Below are 15338 nucleotides of genomic sequence, written 5' to 3'. Positions count from 1 at the left end.
TCTGCCCTGCCCACAGGAGTCACCCCCACTTGGGTTCTCCCTATAGAACTAGCTCCCCCCACTCCAGGAACCAACGCCCCTCATATCAGTCATCCTCTCCTACTGAAGCTCCACTCCACCTCCTCCCCACCTAGGCTTTCTTCCCCCATCCCACCTAGAATCACTTTCTCCACCTCATTTTCCCTCCTCACCACCCTCCGCCAGACTTATGATCCACCCCAATCACCCTCCCTTCCCCCTCCCTCTATGACTCAGCTGTCGTTGGGGCCCTGCTCTGGAGCCTTGGTCCCCAGCTCAGTGAGGCGGGTGGCTCCACCCAGGCCCAGACAGAGGATCGGGCAGGGCCAAGAAGGAGGATGTGGGTCTTTCTGGAAGCCCCCCTGTTCCCAATCCTCTCCATCCTCTGGGGCCTTCAGTGGCCCCTCCCTGATGAGGGATTCATCCTCGTATTCTGCGAGCTGCTACTCTGGCAGATGCGGTGGGGTCACCTCAAGCTTAGGGAGGAGGACAAAATAACATCCTGGTAGGCACCCCGGATTGACTGAACCCCATGAGTTTTAGGCGTTTAGAAAACCATCAGGTCTCCCAGCCCACTCTTTTTTGTTGTTGTTTTTAACTTGTTTTATGATATTTGTTAAGCACTCACTGTGTGTCAAGCACTGTTCTAAACACTGAGGTAGATAGACGTTAATCAGGTTGGACACAGTCCTGGTTCTTGTTCAATATGGGGCTCATGGGTCAAGTAGGAGGGAGAACAGGTATTGAATCCCCACGTAGAAGCTGAGGAAACTGAGGTACAGCTAACCATCATCATCAGTGGTATTTATGGAGTGTGTACTCTATGCAGAGTGCTGTACTAAATACTTGAGAGAGTACAGTACAACAGAGCTGCTAAACACGTGCCCCGCCTGCAAGAACTTTACCATCTAGGGAGGGGACTCACAGCCTGTAGAAGGAAGTTAAGTGATTTGCCCAAGATCACACAGCGGGCGAGTGGCAGCCCTATACTAGGACGGGTCTTCTGGCTTCCAGGCCTGGGATTTCTCTAGGCCCCGCTGCTTCCCACTTCCTACTAATCCTTTTTTCTTGCCCTTTTACCTCCCTTTCCTCCGCCCACTGTGCAGGTGCTACCAAGAGCCCCAAGTGAGGATGGTTGCTCCGGCTATTTTAACGAACCCTGACCAGGCCTCTGAGGCCTCATGGATCATGGGATCTTGGTTGTTGCCAGAGCTGAGCCGGCAATCTGGACACACGTCTGGTGGGCTCTTCCTCCTCCAATCTCATTCTGTTGTCACTCTCGGTCTCCCCTCTGGCTCACCCCCAAGTCTCCTAGAACAGAACCAGGGGCCAAGACCCCCTTTGAGTGAAGGGAAGATCTCCTTCTAGGGAAAAAAATTCACAGGCATGGCCAGCCGGGGCTGGGAGGGGGAAGAAGGGAAAAAGAGAGAATAAAGGATTTTTGCCTTTTTGCCATAGGCATGGCCAGCCGGGGTTGGGAAGGGGAAGAAGGGAAAAAGAGAGAATAAAGGATTTTTGCCTTTTTGCCTAATAGAGAGATCAGATTCCATCCCGAAGCCCTGTTAACATCAATGCCCAACCATCAGGTAAAGTTACTGTCCTCCCTTTCCTCCTTGTTATACAACTCCTTGAGCTGCCCCCTCCGCAACCCCCTGATAATAATAATAATAATGGCATTTGTTAAGCACTTACTAGGTGCCAAACATTGTTCTAAGCACTGGAGTAGATATAAGGTAATCGGGTTGTCCCATGTGGGGCTCCCAGTCTTAATCCCCATTTTACAGATGAGAGAACTGAGGCACAGAGAAGTTAAGTGGCTTGCCCAATGTCATCCGGCTGACAAGTGGTGGAACGTGGACTAGAATCCACGACCTCTGACTCTCAAGCCCGTGATCTTTCCACTATGCCACGCGGCTTCCCAATCCCCGTCCCTGCCCAACACACTCACGAGGAGGCAACTACCCTCAAGAGGCTATCGTCCAATCCTTGCTCATGGTTGGCCTGGCAGGGCTTGAAGTGTAGAGCCCCCGGGCACCGTCTGGCCCCAAATAGCAGGAAAAGGCAAAACCCACCCCTTCCCAGGAACCCCAAGTAACCCATTCTCTTGGTTTCCAGTTCAGAGGCTGTGGCAAAAATTGAACAGGGAGCTAGAAGAGGTTCCGTATCTCCTGAAAAGGTGACCTAGTAGTTTTCTTTTCCCCCTTTCTGGGCCCCCCGCCTAGACTCTGTGATGGCCCATGATGGAAGAGAAGGATCCAGAGAAGAGTTGTCCAGAGTCTGGGGGAGTGCGGGCGTTGGTGTGATGGGTGGCATATTGTGGAGGAATGACCAGAAAGAGGGAAGGGGGCAGACCCTGTGGGTGGGCACATGTGCTGTGACAGTTGGGCACAGTTGGAGAGCCAACAGTTGCCCAGGGCTCAGGACTCTCTCGGTGGGGGCGGGGGGGAAGGGTTTGTGTCTCCCCCCGCCCCAACCAGGTCTGCATATGTCAGGACCAGACTCCTTTCTCATTACCAATGTGGAGGTTCCCTCAGTTCATTGACACTGGGACTGTGGATGGCTGGCAGATTATCCCAAAAGAGCTTTCAAGATCAATAGCATTGCTAGGCAAGAGGGATCACCTTGTGAAATGTATTGACGCTGATTTGATAGGAAAAATATTAATTAGCATTAATAGTACAAATAATGATAATAATAAGCCTGAACCATGTACCAAGTATCGTGCGGAGGTAGATATAAGTTACCAAGATCAGACACATTCTCTGTTCCACATGGGACTTACAGTATAATGAAGAGAGAGAACATGTATTTAATCCCCATTTTAAAGATGAGGAAACTAAGGCAGACAGAAATGACGGGCCTTGTCTGAGTTCACGTAGTAGGCAAATGGAGGAGCCAGGTTTAGAGGAAGGCCTGTTGACTCCCAGCCTGGAACTTTATCCTGGAGCCCCTGTCCTCTGCTCTAAGATTGATTTGTGTTGTCCTGAAAGGTGCCTGGAGAAGGAAATTTCCTCTCTGCGATGGTCCTGTTTCTGGCCCTGCCATATCCCCTCCTTCTTCTGTTCTCCATCAGGCAACCACCTCCACCCCCCTGTTGTTCAGAACCGAACATATTTCTGGTGTCCATCACACTAGCTGGGGTCAAATCCCAGTGTGTATTCTGTCAGCAGTGGTCCCTATCTAGGTCTGACGGTCATGGGGGTGAGTTTCCATCTAGAAAAGAGAAGCAGGCTGAGAGCCAGCTGCTGAAGTTCCAGAGCGTGAGGGCCGGGTCTGTTAGTAATGGGAATCTGCTTCCCCTCAGCGGAAAGAGCGGATATTCTTTTACAGGTGCTACGGGGACACGGGCTCTGAGAAATCAGATTGTACGGCCTGACAGCACCTCAAAGAGAAGGTCCAAGTCATGTCTTCGGAGGACAGAGCTTCCTGCTCCATACCCTTACTGTCCTTTAGTGGCAGGGAGAAGATGTTTTGGCCCGGGATCAATTTCTCCCGAGGCCCAGAGTCAGGAAATAGACCCGCCCGGAAGAGCAGATCATGGCCACGTACGTCCTCGTTGATGAAAATTTCCCCTCGAGGCAAAGGGCCTCCAATTCGACAGCTGGAAGAGAAGGATCAACATCTGAGGGAGCCGAACTTCACGCGCTCTGGCCATGGACGAATGGCGGGTCCCGAAGAGGAAACCCGTGAGGAATCGGAGCCAAAATCTGCCAAGTTGTAGACTAAGACTAGGGGGACCATGACCTCCTGCCAGCCCCCTCTCCGCAGCCCCAACAGCCACGGCCCCCTGGGTCTGGAAATTACAACCGCTTCCACCGGCCCTGCTCTCCTGCCGAGTGAAGCCGAAGGATTGATGGCATCATCCTGGGCGCAGGGATACCCAGAGAGCTGCATGCTCCAGGTGGGAGGGCAGGATGCTCACCAAGAAGACGCCCAGCACGACTCGCCTGAGAGGAGAGGCTTCAGCCAGGGAGTGTCCAGCCCCACAGAATCCCCCTGATCGAGGACATGGGCCACATCAAGGACCCGGGCCACAGCGTGCTGGAAGCCACGGTTGGTGTATCTAAGGTTCTGAGACTCGATTACTCCTCCAGGCTGGAAAGTGAAAAGTGGGCACTAACGCACCACACGGATGCAAAGCGCCATCAGTCTAAAGCTGGGGAAATCCCCTCCTTGGGGCACAGCAGGAGGGAAGATACCAAAACCTCACCCCCACCGCCCCTCCTTTCTCAATGGGTCCCCCAGCTCTCTCCAGCCCCAGACATCCGGCCACAGTTATCCCAGCTTCCTCCACTCCATGGTCCCTGGAACAAAGACACCAGAAGCCACGGAATTTGGTTACATGGTGTGACACGGGGGTGGAGTCCTTCCTGAAGCTCAGTTTGAAGTCGGGGCCATGGGAACACCAGGGAAAAATCAAGCCTGGGAACCTATCCGAAAAATCAGTTAAGGCCCTGGAAACCGTCTTGAAGAGAAAGCAGGTGGCTTTTCTTTCTGGGCTTTCTCTCATACATTGCCTAACTGGACCTTTACAGTGTCCCCTGTAGGGCTGATCCGGATGGCAGCGAGACTAGGCCACAAGCGTACCTCTACTGGAGACCATCCTGACTGCGGTGTGGCTGACTGGGTGAATGGGGAGACATCAGAGAAGGCCCATGTCTTACCCGCTGCTGAACGCCACCAGGCTCCAATGGGCAGCAGAGAGCACCCAGGAAGCATAGAACGGGGCCAGATCTTTCGGGCTCCGGGACCGAAAAACGATGGGCCATGTTCCCTCCCCATCAACTCATCCCTCTGCCCTCCCAGGTCTGCAGGCCACTTGGGAGCCATCACACCTATACAGAGAGGAATGAAGGACGCTAAAGACCACAGCAGGATCGCTGTCTCTACCCTGACAGCAAAGGTTCCAGGACCAGCCAAATACTAGGGCCCCGTTTCTTCCACCGTGGGCCCAGCAAGGATCAGCAAGAGCAACCAGTCGTCACCTCAGGCTTCGTTTTCAGCCAAGTTGAAGTTGTGGCTCAGTTCTCTCGCCAAAGGCCAGCAGTCCAACATCAGCCCCAAGGCTTGGGTGACAACAGGCTCAAAGCAGCCATGCAAGTGGAGCTCAGCATCCAGGAACAACAAACCGCCTTTTCCTGAGAGTCTCGCTCCCTTCTCTAACATAATAATCCGTAGGGCTCACCCCCAAGATCCTCACACATCGTCCTCGAGACGTCTTCCTGGGCCCCGGGTCGACTAGGCCCAGGCCCCCCTAAACACTGCCCGAAGATGACCATTCAACCAGAGGCCTTCCTGTACTCCTGGGGAATCAGCCAGCTCTCTCCGGAGCACAGCGTCCAACTTCATTCTCCATCCTGGGCTTGTTGAAAATAAATGGTTCTTCCTTGAGGAAAGCTGGGTCATTCATTCATTCATTCATTCATTCATTCATTCATTCATTCATTCAATCAATCATATTTATTTAGCACTTACTGTGTGCAGAGCACTGTACTAACTGTTGGGAAGTACAAATAGGTAACGTATAGGGATGGTCCCTACCAAACAACGGGTTCACAGTCTAGAAGGGGGAGACAACAAAATGAAACAAGTGGAAAGGTGTCAAAACCATCAGAATAAATAGAATTATAGCTATATACACATCGTTAATAAAATTAGTAGAGTAATGAATATGTACAAATATACACAGGTGTTGAGGGAAGGGGAAATGAGTGGGGGGGTGATGAAGAGGGGAGAGGGAAGAGAGGAAAAGTGGGGAGCTCAGTCTGCGAAGGCCTGCTGGAGGCTTTATTTGGGAAAGCGTGTCTTCCGTCTGTCCCGCTGGGCCTGGGTTGGATCCTGGCTAAACATTGGAAGTTGGGCCCCGCACGTGTCAGGCACGGGTGCTACCTCCTGCTGGGGGGATGCAGTATGGCTTAGTGGATAAACCATGGGCAAGGGGGTCAGGAGACATGGGTTCCAACCCCAGCATCGCCACATCTGCTGGGTGACCTTGAGCAAGTCGCTTCGCTTCTCTGGGTCTCAGCTACCTCATCTGTAAAAGGGGATTAAGAGTTTGAGCCCCGTGTGGGACAGGGATTGTGTCCAACCTGATTTGCTTGTATCTATCCCAGTGGTTCCAACAGTGCTTGGCACATACTAAGTGCTTAGTAATTACCATTATTGAGGCTGTTGGTCTCACTATGATTTTGGGGAGACGAACAGGTATGGGAGGGTGAGAGGTTGTGGAAATCAGGCGTGGGCAGACTAGGGGACAGTCTGCTGTGGGCAGGGAACGTGTCATTTATTAATAGCTCTTATATTTATTAAGGGTTTTGGGTGGTCCAGTAGGGAACATTCCTCTGACAGGGCACAGCAGGATTCCATGACAGAAGATGTGTGAGCTTTGTCAGTGTGTGAGGTGAGTATGCAAACTGAGTTTTCCTAACCTTCTGTGGGATTCTGTGGGAATGTAGTCCCTGTTCTACAGAAGACCAGGGTGAAAGACTGAAAGATAGGTCTCTGGCTCCTGTGTCATCTGGAGGGAAAATTTTCCCCTTGCTGCACTGCAATGTTTATTTCTTTAGCTCACGTTCACCTCATCATCAGCAGTATCATATATAAACCTACATAAATTTTAGAAATGAACATAATTGCAGTCTATGTAATGCACATACACGCACAAACATATTATATATACTATATGCGACTATAGAGGTACACCTATCTTTATAATTTCCCTTTGAGTTTATTAACTATTTTAATCACCAGTTAAGTTACATGGCCATCTCAGCATCTGAGTTTTCCTGATGGGATACCAAGAGGTAGGCATGAAAACAGATATGTATTCTGAATGAACCAGCAGCAGGGTGTAGTGGTTAGAGAACAGGCCTGGGAGAAATAAGGTCCTGAGTTCTAATTCCGGCTCCAATACATATCGCTGTGTGACCTTGGGCAATCATTTAACTTCTCTTTGCCTCAATTATCTCATCTGTAAAATAAGGATTATTTTACACATCTGTAAAAAACGGGGATTAGGAATGTGATCCCAGTGTGGGACCGGGACTGTGTCCAACCTGATTAATTTGTATCTACCTCAGTGTTAAGAACAGTGCTTAGCACATAAAAGCACCTAACTAGTACCAAAATTATTATTAAATTTGAGTCACCGAGGAAGGATCTACACAGAGTAGAAGAGGTTTGGGGTTCAGAAATGAACTGCCTGGTCTCTTTCTTCATTGTGGCTAGATTATCACTATCAGTAGAGTCAACACATAGAATGGCTATATGTTCATCTGTAAATCCATAAGGGAAATTTCTTTAGCCAAATCTAGGTGTTCACGGAATTCCAACTTATCAGATGTTTGTACTATGTATTTTGGCTGGAATTTGATTAGGGAAACAAAAACTCCTTACTATTGGCTTCAAAGCTCTCCATCACCTTGCCCCTTCTTACCTCACCTCGCTTCTCTCCTTCTACATCCCACCTGCACACTCAGCTCCTCTGTTGCTAGTCTTTTCACTGTGCCTCTTTCTCTCCTGCCTTGTTGTCGACCCCTGGCCCACATCCTACCTCTGGCCTGGAATGCCTTCCCTCCTCAAATCCGCCAAAACATCACACTTCCCCCCTTCAAAACTGTAACCTCGCTAGCGCTTAGAACAGTGCTTTGCACATAGTAAGCGCTTAATAAATGCCATTATTATTATTATTACTGAAGGTTCACCTCCTCCAAGAGGCTTTCCCAGACTAAGCCCCCCTTTTCCTCAGATCCTTCTCTGCATCTCCATGACTTGTTCCCTTTGCTCTACCCCGCTCCCCGCCCCACGGCACTTGTGCATATTTGTATATATCTATAATTCTATTTATTTATATTGATGTCTGTTTACTTGTTTTGATGTCTGTAGCCCTCCTTCTAGACTGTAACCCCTCTGTGGAAGGGATTGTCTCCCTTTATTGCTGAATTGTACTTTCCAAGCGCTTGGTACAGTGCTCTGCATAGGTAAGCACTCAATAAATATGATTGAATGAATGAATAAATGAATGAATGAATGAATGAACGAATTAGGGAATCTGAGCTTGTCTGCATACAGGATATGGTGGCATCAGAAGAAATACCTTGTACTCCCTGGGGATAATCAATGGACTCCATGGTGACCCCATTGCAAGTTTTTCTTTAACCCAGGGTTTTGTAACATAGCAGCCCCTGGGTTTTAAGAATACCAGCTCTAAAATAAAAATGCAATTTGATAAGTTGAATTTTTTTCCTGAGAGCCCTCCTGAACAACAAGATTTCTACAGTTCAGTGACCAATATTCATATACATTTTATTGGCGCATCTTGGAAATATATTTGGATGAAAAGTCAAATCCCACACTCTACCATGAAAAGCACTGACAGTCATGTCAATTATGTTACAGAGTGACCTATGAAACACTGAAGTATTCTGTACAGGGCTTGAACTGTTACTAAATTTAATTAGTGAAGTCTTACCTAAGGCAGTCAACTTGAGCTAAGTGCCTTAACCTGAACATTTTTTTCCCTTCACTTCATTCTGCTTAAGGCTTCCTTCCCCATCGCAGCATGACTGTCATCACCAGAGATGAGCTCTGGAAGTCTCCAAACTACCCAACTTTGGATGACTTCTCAAGGGTCAAGCAACACTCTGAAAAACATACGAACCACTTCATCAAATCAGAGGGGCATTGCAGGCTGATGATGAGTGTCAAGAAAATTAAGGTGATGATGATGATGATGGTATTTGTTAAGCACTTACTGTGTGCCAAGCACTATTCCAAGTGCTGTGGTAGATACAGGGTAATCACGTTATCCCTTGCGGGGCTCAGTCCTAATCCCCATTTTACAGATGAGGTAATTGAGACACAGAGAAGTTACGTGATTTGCCCAAAGTCACACAACTGACAAGGGGCAGAGCCGGGATTAGAACCCAGGACTTCTGACTCCCAAGCCCGTGCTCTTTCCACTAAGCAACACTGCTTCAAAGGCCTGCTCCAGTGAAGCCAGTGAAGCCATACACATAACCCAGAATTCATATTGGCAACACAGAGCCACAATACGCCAAAGGATTCTTCTTTTGACACAGCGCACTGATCAATGACACAGTGAAAAGAACGAAACTAGAAAACCAAATCAAGGAGCTGGCACATCCTTTGGAAGACTGGCAGAGGAGATATCAGGCTCCAGATCCCTTCAAATCTCCCAGCTCAGACCACAGAATTCCCCAGCTTCTAAATTTTGCAGGAAGGAGCAACCACACATTGCTTGTAACCTCGTTGTTGGGAGGGAATGTGACTCTTACAGTGTTATATTGTCCTCTACCAAGGTCTTAGTACAGTGCTCTGCACACATTAAGCACTCAATAAATATGATCGACTGACCTGGATAAACTTTACTGGATGTGGCACAAATAGTTTGGTGAAGAGACAAGGGAAGGGGCTGGTGGTTTCGTAGGTAGGTTTTACATCACTGGTGACTGCTTCTAAAGCAAAGAACAACTACGTAGATTCATTGCCATGTTGTTGTTGATAGAAAATGCATTTTCATGGTATTTGTCCACACTTAGTATGTGCCAGGCACTGTACTAAGCACTGGGGTAGACACAAGCTAGGTTGGACACAGTTCATGTCCTGTCCCATTTTGGGCTGATGGTCTGGATCCCCATTTTACAGATGAGGTAACTGCACAGCGGAGTGAAGTGACTTCCCTACGATCATACAGCAGGCAAGGGGCAGAGCTGGGATTAGAACCCATGTCCTTCTGACTCCCAGGCCCATAATAAATAATAACAATAATAATAATAATAATAGCATTTATTAAGCACTTACTATGTGCCAAGCACTGTCCATGCTCTCTCCACTAGGCTATGCTGCTTCTCTTCCTCTGGTTAGAAAATTTGTAGTGTTGGTGGCATTGATAGAGCCGGGATCTAACCGGATGCATCTCTCTCATCCTAGTCCACAACTCAGCCCCAAAGCAGGGACCTAGCTTGCTTCCTCCTCGCAGGGCAGTTTGGACAGTGATTTCCCTGGTGGACTGCTCCACACCCTCCTTACCTGTAGGCCACTGCTCCGCCACCAGGAAGCCCAGGAAGATGCCATCTTCATCTTTCTCTGTTCTCACTCTTTTTTCCCTGTTATTCATTCATTTAATCATATTCATTGAGCACTGACTGGGTGGGCAGCACTGTACTAAGCACTTGAAAAGTGCAATCCAGCCATAAAGGGAGACAATCCCTGCCCACAACGGGCTTAGAGTCTAGACAGACTGTCATGCAGAGAATGCAGGGCTGGGAGAAGTAATGACATGATCGCTCATAGCTTATGGTCATCATGGCCACCATCCAAAGGGCAGTCTGCTGGGGACACCTACTCCATTACCCTATTCCAACACTGTAGCCTGGGAATCAGAAGGTCATGAGTTCCAATTCTGGCCCCACCACTTCCCAGCTGTGTGACCTTGGGCAAGTCACTTCACTTCTCTATGTCCTCAGTTACCTCATCTTTAAAATGGAAATTGTCTGTGAACCCCATGTAGGACAGGGATTGTGTCCAATCTGATCAGCTTTTATCTACCTTAGTGCTTAGCACAGTGCTTGGCATATAGTAAACACTTAACAAATACCATAAAAATGAACGAAAATCAGAACATTCATTCATTCATTCAATCATATTTATTGAACGCTTACTGGGTGCAGAGCACTGTACTAAGCGCTTGGGAAGTACCAGTTGACAACATATAGAGATGGTACCTACCCAACAACGGGCTCACAGTCTAGAAGGTGGAGACAGACAACAAAACAAAACATGTGGTCAGGTGTCAAGTCATCAGAAAAAATAAAAGTAAAGCTAGATGCACATCACTGACAAAATAAATAGAATAGTAAATATGTACAAGTAAATAAATAGAGTAACAAATATGTACAACCATATATACAGATGTTGTGTGGGGAAGGAGGTAGGGCGGGAGGATGGGGAGGGGGAGAAGAAGAAGGGGGTTCAGTCTGGGAAGGCCTCTTGGAGGAGATGAGCTCTCAGTAGGGCTTTGAAGGGAGGAAGAGAGCTATCTTTGCAGATGTGCGGAGGGAGGGCATTCCAGGCCAAGGGGAAGACGTGGGCCGGGGGTCGAAGGTGGGACAGGCGAGAACGAGGCACAATGAGGAGGTTAGCAGCAGAGGAGTGGATGTTGTGGACTGGGCTATAGAAGGAGAGAAGGGAGGTGACGTAGGAGGGGGCGAGGTGATGGAGAGCCTTGAAGCCAAGAGTGAGGAGTCCGCTTGATTCATAGGTTGAGTGGTAGCCACTGGACATTTTTGAGGAGGGGAGTAACATGCCCAGTAAGCTGTTGAATTCAGCTAGCAGACACAATGTGAAGTGCTTTCTGTTTCTGAATAAACTGTTGGAGGCAGGACAGTGTTAGTAAAATAAGCTCAGGAACTCTTTGGGAAATGGTAACCAAAGAGCAACGACAGAATGCCCAGTAGCCGAGTTACAACAACCTACAAAATGGGTTTCATGAACGGATTCATTGTCTTTGGCCAGAGGATTTAGAAAACGAATCCAACTAAGCATTGGTAGTCAGATTAATAATGCTAAGAAAACTTAATATTAATTATAACGGGGGATAAAATTTCAATCTCAAGTACAATGGATTACAATGATTCTCCATAAAATATATTAAACTGTAGGCACTCAATAATCATTTATCTTGTAATACCTGGTATTGCTAAGTATCCATCGAGCTATTTAAAAATCAAACAGGGAATGTTCTCTCTCTGACTGTTGCCTTCGGATGCATTCACCAGCAGCAACTTCCCCCAGAGCCAAAGCAGTCGGATCATGAGGTGTGGATGCAGGCCACTGATCTGCACGATTAGATTTTGGGGTAACCGACCACGGAATTCCTTGTTGAGGCTGAATTGGAGAAATTCAACTAGATTTTGGACTGTTATAAAGTGGTTCAGGAATTCTGTCTGTCAATTTACAATTGCAGCCCTGGGACTGGCTTTCTTTTTTGATTTCTGAATGTTAACTCGTTAATGTGCTGGGATGAAATGGTAGTAGTTTCAGTAATTATAACTATATCATTTGTTAAGTGTTTACTGGGTGCTGGGCAGTGTACTAAGCACTGGGGTGGATACAAGCAAATCGGATTGGGCACAGGCCCTCTCCCACATAGGGCTCCCAGTCTTAATCCCCCTTTTACAGATGAGGGAAGGGAGGCACAGAAAAGTGAGTTGACATGCTCAAGGCCACAAAACGGACAGGTGGTGGAGCCAGGATTAGAACCCATTACCTTCTGACTCCCAGGTCTGTGCTACATGGGTGCAGTGCACTGTACTAAGCACTTGGGAAGCACAAAACGGAGAAGGGAAATACCTCCCTCTTTATGGGAGGAGAGTATAATAATGATAGTGATTATGATATTTATTAAGCACTTACTACATGCCAAGTACAGTTCTAGATTCAAGATGATCAGATTGGACACCCGGGACTCACAGACTAAGTAGGAGGGAGTAGAGTTTCATCCCAATTTTATAGATGAGGAAACTGAGAAACACATAGGTTAAGTGACTTGCCCAAGGTCACACAGCAAACAAGTGGTGGAGCCTGGAGTAGAACCCACAACCTGTGATTCCCAGACCTGTGCTCGTTCCATTAGGCCACATTGCTCTGTGATCAGGGAGACAGACATGACCCTACTTAGAAAGAGAGTAATTAGAGTAAGTCACTAAATTAACAATAGAATGATGGAGATACAATTGTGCTGGGAATGAGAATAAACATGTCTACAGATTTCTGGTAGGTTTGGAATACTGGGTTGCTGTGAATAACGGGGAGAAGACTTTGGGGGAAGAGGTGGGATTTGAGGAGGGCATAGAATGTGGAGAATGTTAAACTCTCAATAAATATTACCAACTGATTTGGGGAGAGGAGACTGTAAGCTCTCTCTGGGCAGGGAACACTTCTACCAATTCTGTTATATTGTACAGGTTGCGGGCACCGTGGCTGGTGATGGTGCTGTCGACTTGATAGAAAGAGCATGGGCTTGGCGATCATAAGATGTGGATTCTAATCCTAGCTATGCCACTTGTCTGCTGTGTTACCTTGGGCAAGCCACTTAACTTCTCTGTGCCTCAGTTACCTCATCTGTAAAATGGGGATTAAGACTGTGAGCCTCACATGGGGCAACCTGATTACATTGTATCTACCCCAGTGTTTAGAACAGTGCTGAGTGCATAGTAAACACTTAACAAATACCACGATTATTATCATTATTATCTCACTCCAGGGCCCAGCTTTAGTTAATATGGTCCTGAATGTCCAGTGGATTCACTGGTCCTTAATAAATTCCTTTACAACTATTACCACTAATATTAATTTTGGTATTAGTTATGTTCTTATTTCATAATAATAATAATAATAATGATATGTGTCAGGTGCTTACTAAGTGTTAAACACTGTTCTAAACGCTGGGGTAAATGCAAGCTAATTAGGTTGGATACAGTCCCTGTCTCACAGGGGGCTCACAGTCTTAATCCCCATTTTACAGATGAGGGAATTGAGGCCCAGAGAAGTGAAGTGACTTGCCCAAGACAAGTGGTGGAGCCAGGGTTAGAATACAGATTCCTCTGACTCCCAGACCACTGCTCTATCCATTTGTCTTGTCTTATGCTGTCGATTTGTCTCCAACTTACAGCGACCCCATGGACACATCTCTCAGAACGCCCCACTCTCCAACTGCAATCATTCCGGTAGTGGATCCATAGAGTTTTCTTGGTAAAAATCCAGAAGCTGTTTACCATTGCCTACTTCCACTCAGTAAACTTGAGTCTCCGCCCTCGACTCTCTCCCATGCCGCTGCTGCCCAGCGGCACACAGTAAGCACTCAATAAATATGACTGAATGAATACTAAACGTTTGGGAGAGTACAATATAACCATACAATGGTCGGTAGACACATTCCGTGAATGAAAACAATGAACAATAACAAAAACAACCAACAGTATCAATTATCCAGGGCAGCAATGTCAAGACACTTGAATTACTGAATCTTGAAGGTGGGAATCTCACTCCTCCAGGTGGGTCCTCAGTTACAAAACATCCCAGTCTCCCCAGTGATTAAAAGATTCTACAGGTAAGTTTATATTCTTTCTAAAAGCTGTAAAATAAGGCTTATACTGTTTAAACCAAAATCCGACTTATGGTGGACAGGAAAATAATTATAATTTATTGTCAGGAAGGATTGATGTGTAGTTTTTTGGTCCGCAATTACAGCAGGGGAACTTGAATGATTGAATATCTTTGGCTCAGGGTACTGTGAGATGGAAAAAAAGCTAGAACGAGAAAAGAGCAGTAAGGTTTTGAACTGTGGCATTTAGTAGAGTTCTCATCCCCTAGAGATTTTCCCTTTTCAAAATCCTTCAGTGCCTATTAACTTAATCCTGTAACTGAAAAAATAGCTCAGTCGGTTTCTTGGTTCAATAAAGGAGAAAGGTGTTTATACCAGCCTCTATAATTCTTCTCACTCTATTCCCTGAATATTCCCTCCTATTTATTATCATGATGAATGGACATATTGTGAACTGAGCAATGCAGGGGAAATGTTACATTAATCACCCCTTTAGCTCAATAATTATTGTACAAAACAGGGTGCTTTTCTTCTATTCATAATCATTAATTACAAGTGAATGAGTTTGGAAACGGTAAATATAAAGCATAAAAGGACAATATTGCAGAAAGACAATAGCCATTACCATGGCTGGAGAAATTCAGAAAAGATGCATTATTAAGAGTTAAAATTTCCTAGCTCTATGCACAGTATACCCCAACTGGTATTTCCGTGCCTACATCAGACACCTCCAGGTCTTCAGGAACCCATTTTATATTGTTAGTATATTCCATACTTATTATGCTAAATTGAGGTTAGGAAGCTTCAGAGGCCAATCTCACCTAAGCAGTTTCACCATCGTTTGGTAATTACAAATTTGATCATACTTTCCCAAGTGCTTAATATAGTGCTCTGCACAAAGTAAGCACTCAATAATACCATTGCTTGATTGGCAGTGTAGGTTGTAGTAATGGGCAAAGGGACGGTAAGCACAGAAGGTTTAGGGATAGCCTCTCTACTGTTTGGTTGGGCCCCCAGACGTCAGGTGATAATTATGATTATGGCATTTGTTAAGCACTTACTATGTGCCAGGCACTGTACTAAGTGCTGTAATAGATGCAAGATAATCAGGTCAGACATAGACTTGTCCCACATAGGACTCACAGTCTTCATCCCCATTTTACAGATGAGGTAACTGAAGCACAGAGAAGTTAAG

The 15338-nt window shown here is 46.7% G+C and overlaps 1 pseudogene; it reads left to right on the top strand.

Moving 5' to 3' along the window:
• Nucleotides 1–246: 246 nt before the first annotated feature.
• Nucleotides 247–5260, top strand: LOC119921322 (annotated as a pseudogene).
• Nucleotides 5261–15338: the final 10078 nt, after the last annotated feature.

The sequence above is a fragment of the Tachyglossus aculeatus genome, assembly GCF_015852505.1.
Source record: "Tachyglossus aculeatus isolate mTacAcu1 chromosome 12 unlocalized genomic scaffold, mTacAcu1.pri SUPER_6_unloc_2, whole genome shotgun sequence".
Taxonomy (NCBI): domain Eukaryota; kingdom Metazoa; phylum Chordata; class Mammalia; order Monotremata; family Tachyglossidae; genus Tachyglossus; species Tachyglossus aculeatus.
The sequence above is the reverse complement of the archived record's forward strand: the minus strand, read 5'-3'. Positions and strand labels throughout refer to the sequence as shown.